The following is a 9,023-nucleotide window of genomic DNA, read 5'->3' as shown; positions in this document are numbered from 1 at the left end:
AAATCCTCCAGTATGTTTATCCCTGAAAAGAAAATGAAACAGAACACACACACGCTGCTTGTATAATAGAAAACAGTTGACCTGTGTTAAATGACTCAATGTTTTTAAGTCTGTTTTTACATCTGTTACGCTTCCGCCGGTGGATGGCGCTGTGTCGTCGAAGCGCAAAGACTGCTGCAGAGCGCGCGTGCACGAGACTCTGACAGATGGACACGCGCGGCTCGTTTGTTTTGATTTACTTCCTGTCCAGGTATTGGCTTATGTTCGAGGGTGTGTCTTTATTTCTCCAGGTGTCTATGCTTTAGATAATTATGTTGGTTATTTAAACCCCTCGTGTGGCTGCGCACTTCGCGCAGTATTATAGTTTGTAACGTTAGTAGTGTTTAAGGAGTATAGCTTTAGCGCTGTGTTAGAATGCGTGTAGCATGCTAGCGGTCTCAGTTCCATGTTCTGTTTTCGAGTAATGCCTAGACTGTAGTTCCATGGTTGATCCAGCTAGTCCTGTTCAGCATAGACCGCGTTTCTTGTGTTCTGTTAGTTTGTTTATCAATAAAGACGGCGCTCCTGCGCTTACTTCCTGCTAACTGTCCTGTGTCGTTACATCACACTCCTGTCCAGTGAAGTGATTATTTGGTGATAATAATAATAATTTTTATTATTATTATTGCAACATAGTACATGCGGTCATGCACATTAGGGTTAGTGTGCTACATGGGATACACAATAGTCATTACAAAAGTCATTAATGTACTTTTTGAATTCTAAATGAATAGTTCAATTCATATTTTGCAGAAACTTACTTTATCTAATTCTAAAGCATCATTGTTATATTTTATTCTATCAAACAGTGAGATGGCAATATTTTGATCGGTGTAGAAGGCCTCACTGGGACATTTGGCTTACATATTGGTAGACATATGCAAATTTAAAAAATATATACATGTAGGAAACACTTAAGAGACTTAATCTATATGTAACAAGAAAATGTAGGAATGGGATAAGCTGACTTAAACATCTAGTTATCTAGTTGGTGGCTGTGCTCAGGTGGTAGAGCAGGTTGTCTGACTCGAAGTGTCCTTGGGCAAGACACTGAACCCCAAGTTGCTCCTGATGTCAAGTTAGCACCTTGCATGGCAGCTCTGCTACCATTGGTGTGAGAATGGGTGAATGGGAAACACTGCTCAGGTTAAAAAGCACTATATAAGTGCAGACCATTAGTTATGTCAATATTTGTGTAGGAAAGTTCCTCATATTCAGAGTAGGGCTAGGCAGGTGCTCAAGTTGCTATGATTTAATAAAGCAGCATGTCAGTTACATTTATATTTTTAAATAAGAAGTCATTCACAGTGCATATACACTATAAAGAAAACAGTCACCCACTATTTATTTGATTGCACATTGTGCTAATCTGTGTCACATTTTTTATTAAATTAAAGAGACCAGAATGGGGCGCATGGTGGCTTAGTGCTAAGCACGTTCGCCTCCCACCTCCAGGGTTGGGGGTTTGATTCCCACCACAACCCTGTGTGTGCGTAGTTTGCGTGTTCTCCCTGTGCTGCTCCCCCTGTCCAAAGACATGCATGGTAGGCTGATTGGCATGTCCAAAGTGTCTGTAGTGTATGAATGGGTGTGTGAATGTGTATGTGAGTGTGCCTTGCGATAGACTGGTACCCTGTCCAGGGTGTACCCTGTCCTGTGCCCTATGATCTCTGGGATATGCTCAAGGTTCCTGTATGATAGGAGATGTAGAAAATGGGGGTGGATGGAAACGAGAGTGAAATTTCATTATCCTGAGTATCCAGTTACACAAATGGAGAAGTGAGTTTAGATTTGGCTAAATAAATCATACAATCTAGAAACAAACAAGTGGGATATAATCAGTGGTTGATTTTAGACACAATCATTCCTGATATTATTAATAATTCTGCTGTTGGTTTGAGTTGAGCACTGACAATCAAATTAAAAGAAGATGAAGCTAGCATTTAGTGGTTTGGTTTTTTTTTTTTTTGTTTGTTTGTTTTGTTTGTTTGTTTTTACAGTGGAGTGATGAGAAGAAATCCTCAGAGACTGCTACAGTGTCCTCCCAGGAATCCATGGCTAATCATAGGCTGAAGTGTTTCAGAGACATTCTGGACATTTTTTCTGTTTCTGAAAGCAGGACCTCGCACTCGCCGCGCAGTACTGGCCATTATCTTCTATGGAAAGTAGCTAAGGTTTGTCCAAAAAGTCGCTAGATATGTCGCTAGATGCTTTAAAAAAAAAAAAAAAAAAAGTTGCTAAAGGGGTCTGAGAAGTGGACCGAAGCTGTCCCTGTTAAAATGAATGAGTGAACGGGAGGAGGAGGAGGGGCTGCAGCGGGGAGTCATATTTTGAGTGAAAGGATTGTATTCGTGTTCTTTTGAAAATAAACCCTTTAAAGTGATTGTTATTTTTTATTTATTGATGTTTTATCATTCAAGCACTTTTTAACCACTTTTTTAACATTAAAAAAAATATTGGCTATTTTCAAGGTTTTCCAGTACTTAAATTTCCAAATGCCAAATTCAAGCACCTTGTACAAACCCTGTGGTAATAATTTTTCATGGATACATTTCCCAAACAAACAAACTAAAAAACTTCTAGTACTTCTAATTAATAAACCTATAACATCAGTTAGCTAGCATTTTCAAGTGCTAAACCCAAACCTCACACATTTGATGTTTTTTCTTTCTTTTTGTTCTTTGAACACTTCTTCTTCTTCTTCCGCTTCTTCTTCTTGTTGTTTCAGATATATTTCTGCCACCTGTAAGTCAGAATGACAAAATTCTTGACTGTAATATCACTCAGGTAAAAGAAATAAATCAATGAATTAATAAATAAGTAACAGTAAACTGATTTTCTGCAAATTTCATGGAACTATTAATAGACATTTTAGTGTATTTAATACAAATTATATCACACTGCTGTTGCACTCTAGAATCTGATAGGTCAGAAGGTCTGAAGGTTGCAATTCATATCTCAGGTTTATATTAATGTGCTCATTGTAATAAGTTATCCTTTCTATGATAGCAAATCATTCACAGAGACTTCTCTGGCAAACATTCCACATAATCAAAGTCTAATAATAAACAGATTTGTGCTATACTACTTTAATAAAAACTTTTAGTCGTTGATATGGTGAAGCTATCTATAAGGAGGTGTTTATTTAAGATTTATGGAAAGAGACTCGGGCCACAGATTTCTCCAGATTCTGAATTTTTTCATGATATGACGTGCTGTAGATGATGAGATATTCATAGCCTTCACAATTTTACATCGAGGAGCATTATTCTGAAATTGTTCCACAAATTGTAGATGTAGTTTTTCACAGATTGGTGTACAGAGGCCCATCTTTACTTCTGAAAGACTCCGCCTCTCTAAGATACTCTTTTTATACCCAATCATGTTACTGACCTGTTGCCAGTTAACATAATTAGTAGCACAATGTTCCTCCAGCTGTTTCTTTTTAGTAACACTTACTGTTCCAGCCTTCTGTTGCCCCGTCCAAATTATTTTGGGACGTGTTGCGCCCATAAATTCAAAGTTACCTATTTTTTTCCTTTAAATGCTACATTTCCTCAGTTTACACATTTGATTTGTTTTTTATGTTCTACCGTGAATAACATATGGGTTTATGAGATTGCAAATCATTGCATTCTGTTTTTATTTACATTTTTCACAACGTCCCAACTTTTTTGGAATTGGGGTTGTAGTACTTCCTCCCATTACCCAGGAAAGTGAGATGTTGCTGTTTACAAATGTCAACATGTTTTTGATAATTATTGAGCATCACACCAAAAATTAATTAATGAGGACTGTCACCAAATTTCTGAAGCTAGGCCAAACATCCTAGCACTAGTTGGCAAAAGTTAGTTTAGCATTTTTTGCTATGTGCCAAATTTGGTCATACAAATGGAGCAGAGCTAAGATCAGATAGCTGTTTATGAGGAACTGTATGTCTGATCAAGCTGAAATTTGATATGGTAGATATACCGTATGTGCTAATCTATAATAGATTCTCATGATGACTTAATTACTGAAAAAAAACATGCCTGTCATTGGCCAATCAGATATCAGATAATTGAAAAGTTTCCCATTAGGTTATTGCCACAAAACTTGAATAGAAAGTTCAGGGATGGACCTCCTAGTATCCAATGCAATCTCGCTCAAATTGGCTACCTGGGGCGTGCTGTTCATGTTTATAAGGGTCAGCGTTAAGTTCAAATAGCTGTTTCTCAGGAACCAAAATGCCAATTGAGCAGAATTTGCTGTGCACTTTCTGCTAATCTGTAACTGAATTACTTCAAAAATGTCTGCCTTCTGCCAGTCAGCTTTCAGCAGGTAGGTTACACAACTAGCATTGAGCCATCATCACAAAATGTGATATGCATAAGTATGTTCACATATGGTCTCTTTATTGTTCTATGAATCTTGACAAGAACTGGCCACTGGGAGTGCTATATGCAGGGAGTGTTTGGACAGATTGCCTCTTATCGCTATATTACTATTATTATTAGCAGTAGAAGTAGTTGTATTATTATTATTATTATTATTATTATTATTATTGCAGTAGTAGTACTGATATTTCCTACCGTTTTTTAAGTTTCATTTTCCACCTCTGGTTCTGTAGTCCAACAGATCTGACGCACTGAAGGCTGGGCATTGGTAGATATCGTCTATGATGAAAAATTAGTATTATTTATTTATTTATTTATGAATCTACCATACATGTCATGAACACAAACCTTTTGAATAATTTTGTCCCTCACAGTAGGGTTCATAAGATACTCACTGATGTTAAACTTCAATCTCAGAAATGCCCTCTTAGTAACAGGCACTAAAAAAAATTAGCAATGTTGATATTTAGTAGCTGTTGTAAAACTTAATTTGACTTCAAATGTATATGAAATTGTGAACTGGATATAAAAGTGTAGCCTGGAACCCCATAGACTTCCACTTCACAGAGCGTGAGAGCCTGGATAACATTGGGAATGATGATGTTCACATAACGACCCCTCATGTTGCAAGTGTAATTTGCAGAGGCACCAGCAGGGATGCTAGAGATAACAACACATCTGCAGGGGGAGAGAGAGAGAGACTTTGACTTTTAAAATATAATTTATTCTACAATTAAAAAACCTTAACATACAGAACACATTGTTTTAACAACCATTACCAATTGAAAAAGAGATTCTCGCCTCTTATAAGTCACCCCTTTGTTTACACACCATTTCTTCTCAAACATCGGAAGATCACCATTCATTTGGTAAAATTCATACTTTAATCTAATCCTAGACTCAACCAAGGCCTTAAATAATTTAACCATGTTTACTTCTTTCCCTTCTGATCCCATTTTGTCAGCCTTCCAAACGGCTAATTTTGCTTGACCGACCAAAAAATTCGAATAGGTACAGATTTCCTGCCTGTGGCGAGAATATCTACCCCCATAAATAAACCCTGTTTTCAAGAAAATGATCCCCAAACTACGAAACATTGTATACAATAGATTAAAGAGCGGAGATAGTTTACAACATTCACAAAAGACATGAAACACAGTATCGAGTTCATCACACAAAGTACACAGTGGAGACGGTGCATATTTACATTTAAACAAAAACACTTTTGTTGGTAATGCACAATGTAAAATCTGCCACTGTATGTCACCAGACTTTTTTTGGTAGAGGGTTCTTATACAATAACCGCCATGAAGGTTCATTATCTCCCGACTTCAAGAAATGAGTCCTCCATTTTGTATGCGTCCTCCCCCTTAGCTGTCTGACAAAGTCGGACTTTACACAGGAAATATATGCATTTTGTTTGCAAGCCTTTAAAGGATAACAACATGTTTACATTGTCTCCATTGTTAATTTGAGCTACCTGTGGAGTTATGTACACTTCTGGAAAAAAAGACCTTTGTGTTACCACCGGACATAAACTTGGTTATATATTATCCCACAAACATGCAGGAAAAGATGTTTTCAAATCCTTTAATATGTTCCCGACTATTCTCTATGATCTACCAGTAATTTTTCTAGTTAGATTCTGTACTGAAAAACATTCTCTATTCGACAAGTCAAACAGGTTTCCAACTTTAGTTATCCCAGCTAAAACAAAGTTAGAAATTTCGGTGTTGGATATAATGCATTTTTTTAGAAAACCAAGGACTGTGCAGAAGTGGTTCATCAAAACCAAAATGTTCTTTCCGCTCCGACTTAAAGTAACCCCAAGCTTCAAGAACCGATTCATAAAACCTTATCTTAAACATGTCTTTTACCACATTTCCCGAAATCAGAAACATTTCTTTATCAAAATCCATCTTGTTTTTTTCCACGTACAATGGCAAGGCCAAAGCTAATCCATGGTAGAGAGTCCGACGAGTAAAGCAGTTTTTGGGCAGTCTGCAACCTCATGGATTTCACCTTAGAGGCAAAATGAATTAATCCCTGACCGCTATCAATTGTAGGGAGACACAGTACCCCAGGGGGGAAGCCAATGATGACCACCCCAAAAGAAGTCTACAAAGGCTTTTTGAAGTTGTGACAAAAGCTCTTTCTGAGGGTCCAACATGGTTAGACGATGCCACAGCATTGAGGTGGCTAGATTATTCACCACCAGCACCCTGCCTCTGTAGGAAAGCTGGGCTTGAATCCACTTCCATCTCTGGAGCTTGCCTGTCACTTTTTCTACAAGTCCTTCCCAATTCTTGTTCATGTGCTGTTCAGTCCCAAAGAACAGCCCCAGTATCTTAACCCCCTCTTTATTCCAAGGGTGCTGATGTGGAAGCTGAGGTGGATTTTGGTGTGACCAATGGCCTAACAATAAAGTGTCAGTTTTTCCCCAAATTGATCCGTGCGGAAGAAGCACTCTAAAAGATGTTGAGGCATGAGGTAAGACGTTTAACATCATCTTCAGATCTAATGATCACTGGGATGTCATCTGTATACGCGGTGAGTTTCACCACTGCTGTGTTTGAAAGGTGAGATGTTGGAACTGTAAATCCTTGCAGCTTCTCTCTCAGAATCCTCAACATTGACTCAATGGAAATCGTGTACAAGAGACCAGACAAACTACACCCTTGTGTCACACCTCTACCTACAGAAGAAGGTCTGGTCAAAATTCCATTTATTTTCAGCATACTATAGACATCTTTATAAAGAAGCCTTATCCATGAAATAAACTGATTCCCAAAGCCAAATCTTTCAAGTATTTTGAACAGGTATTCATGGTCAAATTTATCAAAGGCTTTTTCTTGGTCCAAACACAGAAGACCAAGATCTAATGTATGCAGTTCCGTTAAGTACACCATGTCCCGCACAAAAAAAGATTGTGAAATATAGATCGCTAGGGTACACAGTAGGACTGATCTTCATGGATGATGGACGCTATAGATTTTTTAAGATGATTTGTCAGAGTTTTAGACAATATTTTATAATCAGTTCCTAAAAGAGAGACCGGTCGCCAGTTCTTCAATAAACCAAGATCTCCTTTCTTGGGTAAAAGAGTCACTACAGCTCTTCTACAACTGATGGGTAGGATATTTGACTCAAAGCTTTCGAGAAACACCTCATACAAATCCTGACCAATGAGGGACCAGAAGGCTTTATAAATTTCAGAAGTCAAGCCATCCAATCCTGGTGATTTTCCCGAAGATTGCTGCTGGACAGCTTCCGTTAACTCCTGAAAGGACAAAGGTTTCTCCAGCTCTGCTTTATCTTCATGTCCAAGATGCGGCAGTCCATCTGAAAGCAGATTAATTGCTCCAAGGTCACATGGTTGTGCAGTATATAATTCTTCATAAAAAGATAGAGTTTGCAAAAAAAAAAATTATTTTCCGTTATTTCCTTCCCATTTAACAATTTAAGATGATTTATATTATTTTTTCTCTGATGTTCTTTTCCAATGAAAAAAAGAAAGTTGTTGAAGAATCCATGCTGTTTAACTGAAGATATCTTCCCAGTATGGATGTACTACGACTTATCTCTTCATACAAATTTTTCAAAATCATGTTGTACTCGTCAAGCATTTTTGCAGTTTCCATCTCTTCACCATCACTAATGGAGCTGCTTAGCTTCAGAATCTGCTGTTCCAAAAACTTAACCTTTTCCTAGTTCAGTCAGGTGACTCCTTGTGTATTGTTGGCACAAGAGCCGGATCTGTACATTTCCAATATCCCACCACTGGCTTAAAGTATTATACTGTGATTTTCTCTCTCCACAGGTACGTGACTCACCACCCACTTGTGCGTGTTGGCGGTGTCACTGCCGAGGGACGTTTGATGGCACTCCGCTCCATTGTGAGAGGGTCGCCTTCACCATACAGCTCGTCCATGCTCACTGACTGCGGGTTGAGCACGTCGGTCTCGATGGGCTTGTAGAAGGGATTCACCTCGTAGCCCTCTGTCTCGTGGAGGGTGCGCAGTGCGTCAGCGAGGGCACGGTACGCCGTGGTCTAACCGCCTCTTGTAGGGCCCACCAGCAAGACGCCCTGGTGCACCAGCATGGTCTCGTACAGCTGGATCACCTTGGCGGTCATGCTGGAGAAGGGCTGCAGGGAGCGGGTGCATAGAGCTGCCTCGATGTTCGACTGAAGCGCGCCGTAGTCATGCTCGGGGACGCCCACACCAGGAAAGAGGTCCGACAGAATACCGTTAAACGCACACAAGAAAGATTGGATTGACTCGATTGACACTAGGTTCAAGATTTTCAGATTATGGATGTTCAGATGTTCCAGGATTCTTTACTTTTCATCTAGTATAACATTACAAGGTGCTAATGTTATATACTTTAAATGTTTTTTAAAAAAGTTATATAGTATATGATTACAGCTTTTTAGTTGCAAAGAATTTGCAAATGTCAGTTAATTCTGTTTCCTAATTTGTCCTGGAATTTCCTCCTAGTGCCTGATTCCAGTGATCCTGTGATAATGACCTTTGATACTCCAAATGTAAACTTTGGTGTTCTTTACTATTTATCAGTTTATTTTATTTTAAGTTCTGCGTCATCCTT

This window comes from Ictalurus punctatus, unplaced genomic scaffold, assembly GCF_001660625.3.
Source record: "Ictalurus punctatus breed USDA103 unplaced genomic scaffold, Coco_2.0 Super-Scaffold_100060, whole genome shotgun sequence".
NCBI classification, from domain to species: Eukaryota; Metazoa; Chordata; class Actinopteri; order Siluriformes; family Ictaluridae; genus Ictalurus; species Ictalurus punctatus.
The sequence above is the reverse complement of the archived record's forward strand: the minus strand, read 5'-3'. Positions refer to the sequence as shown.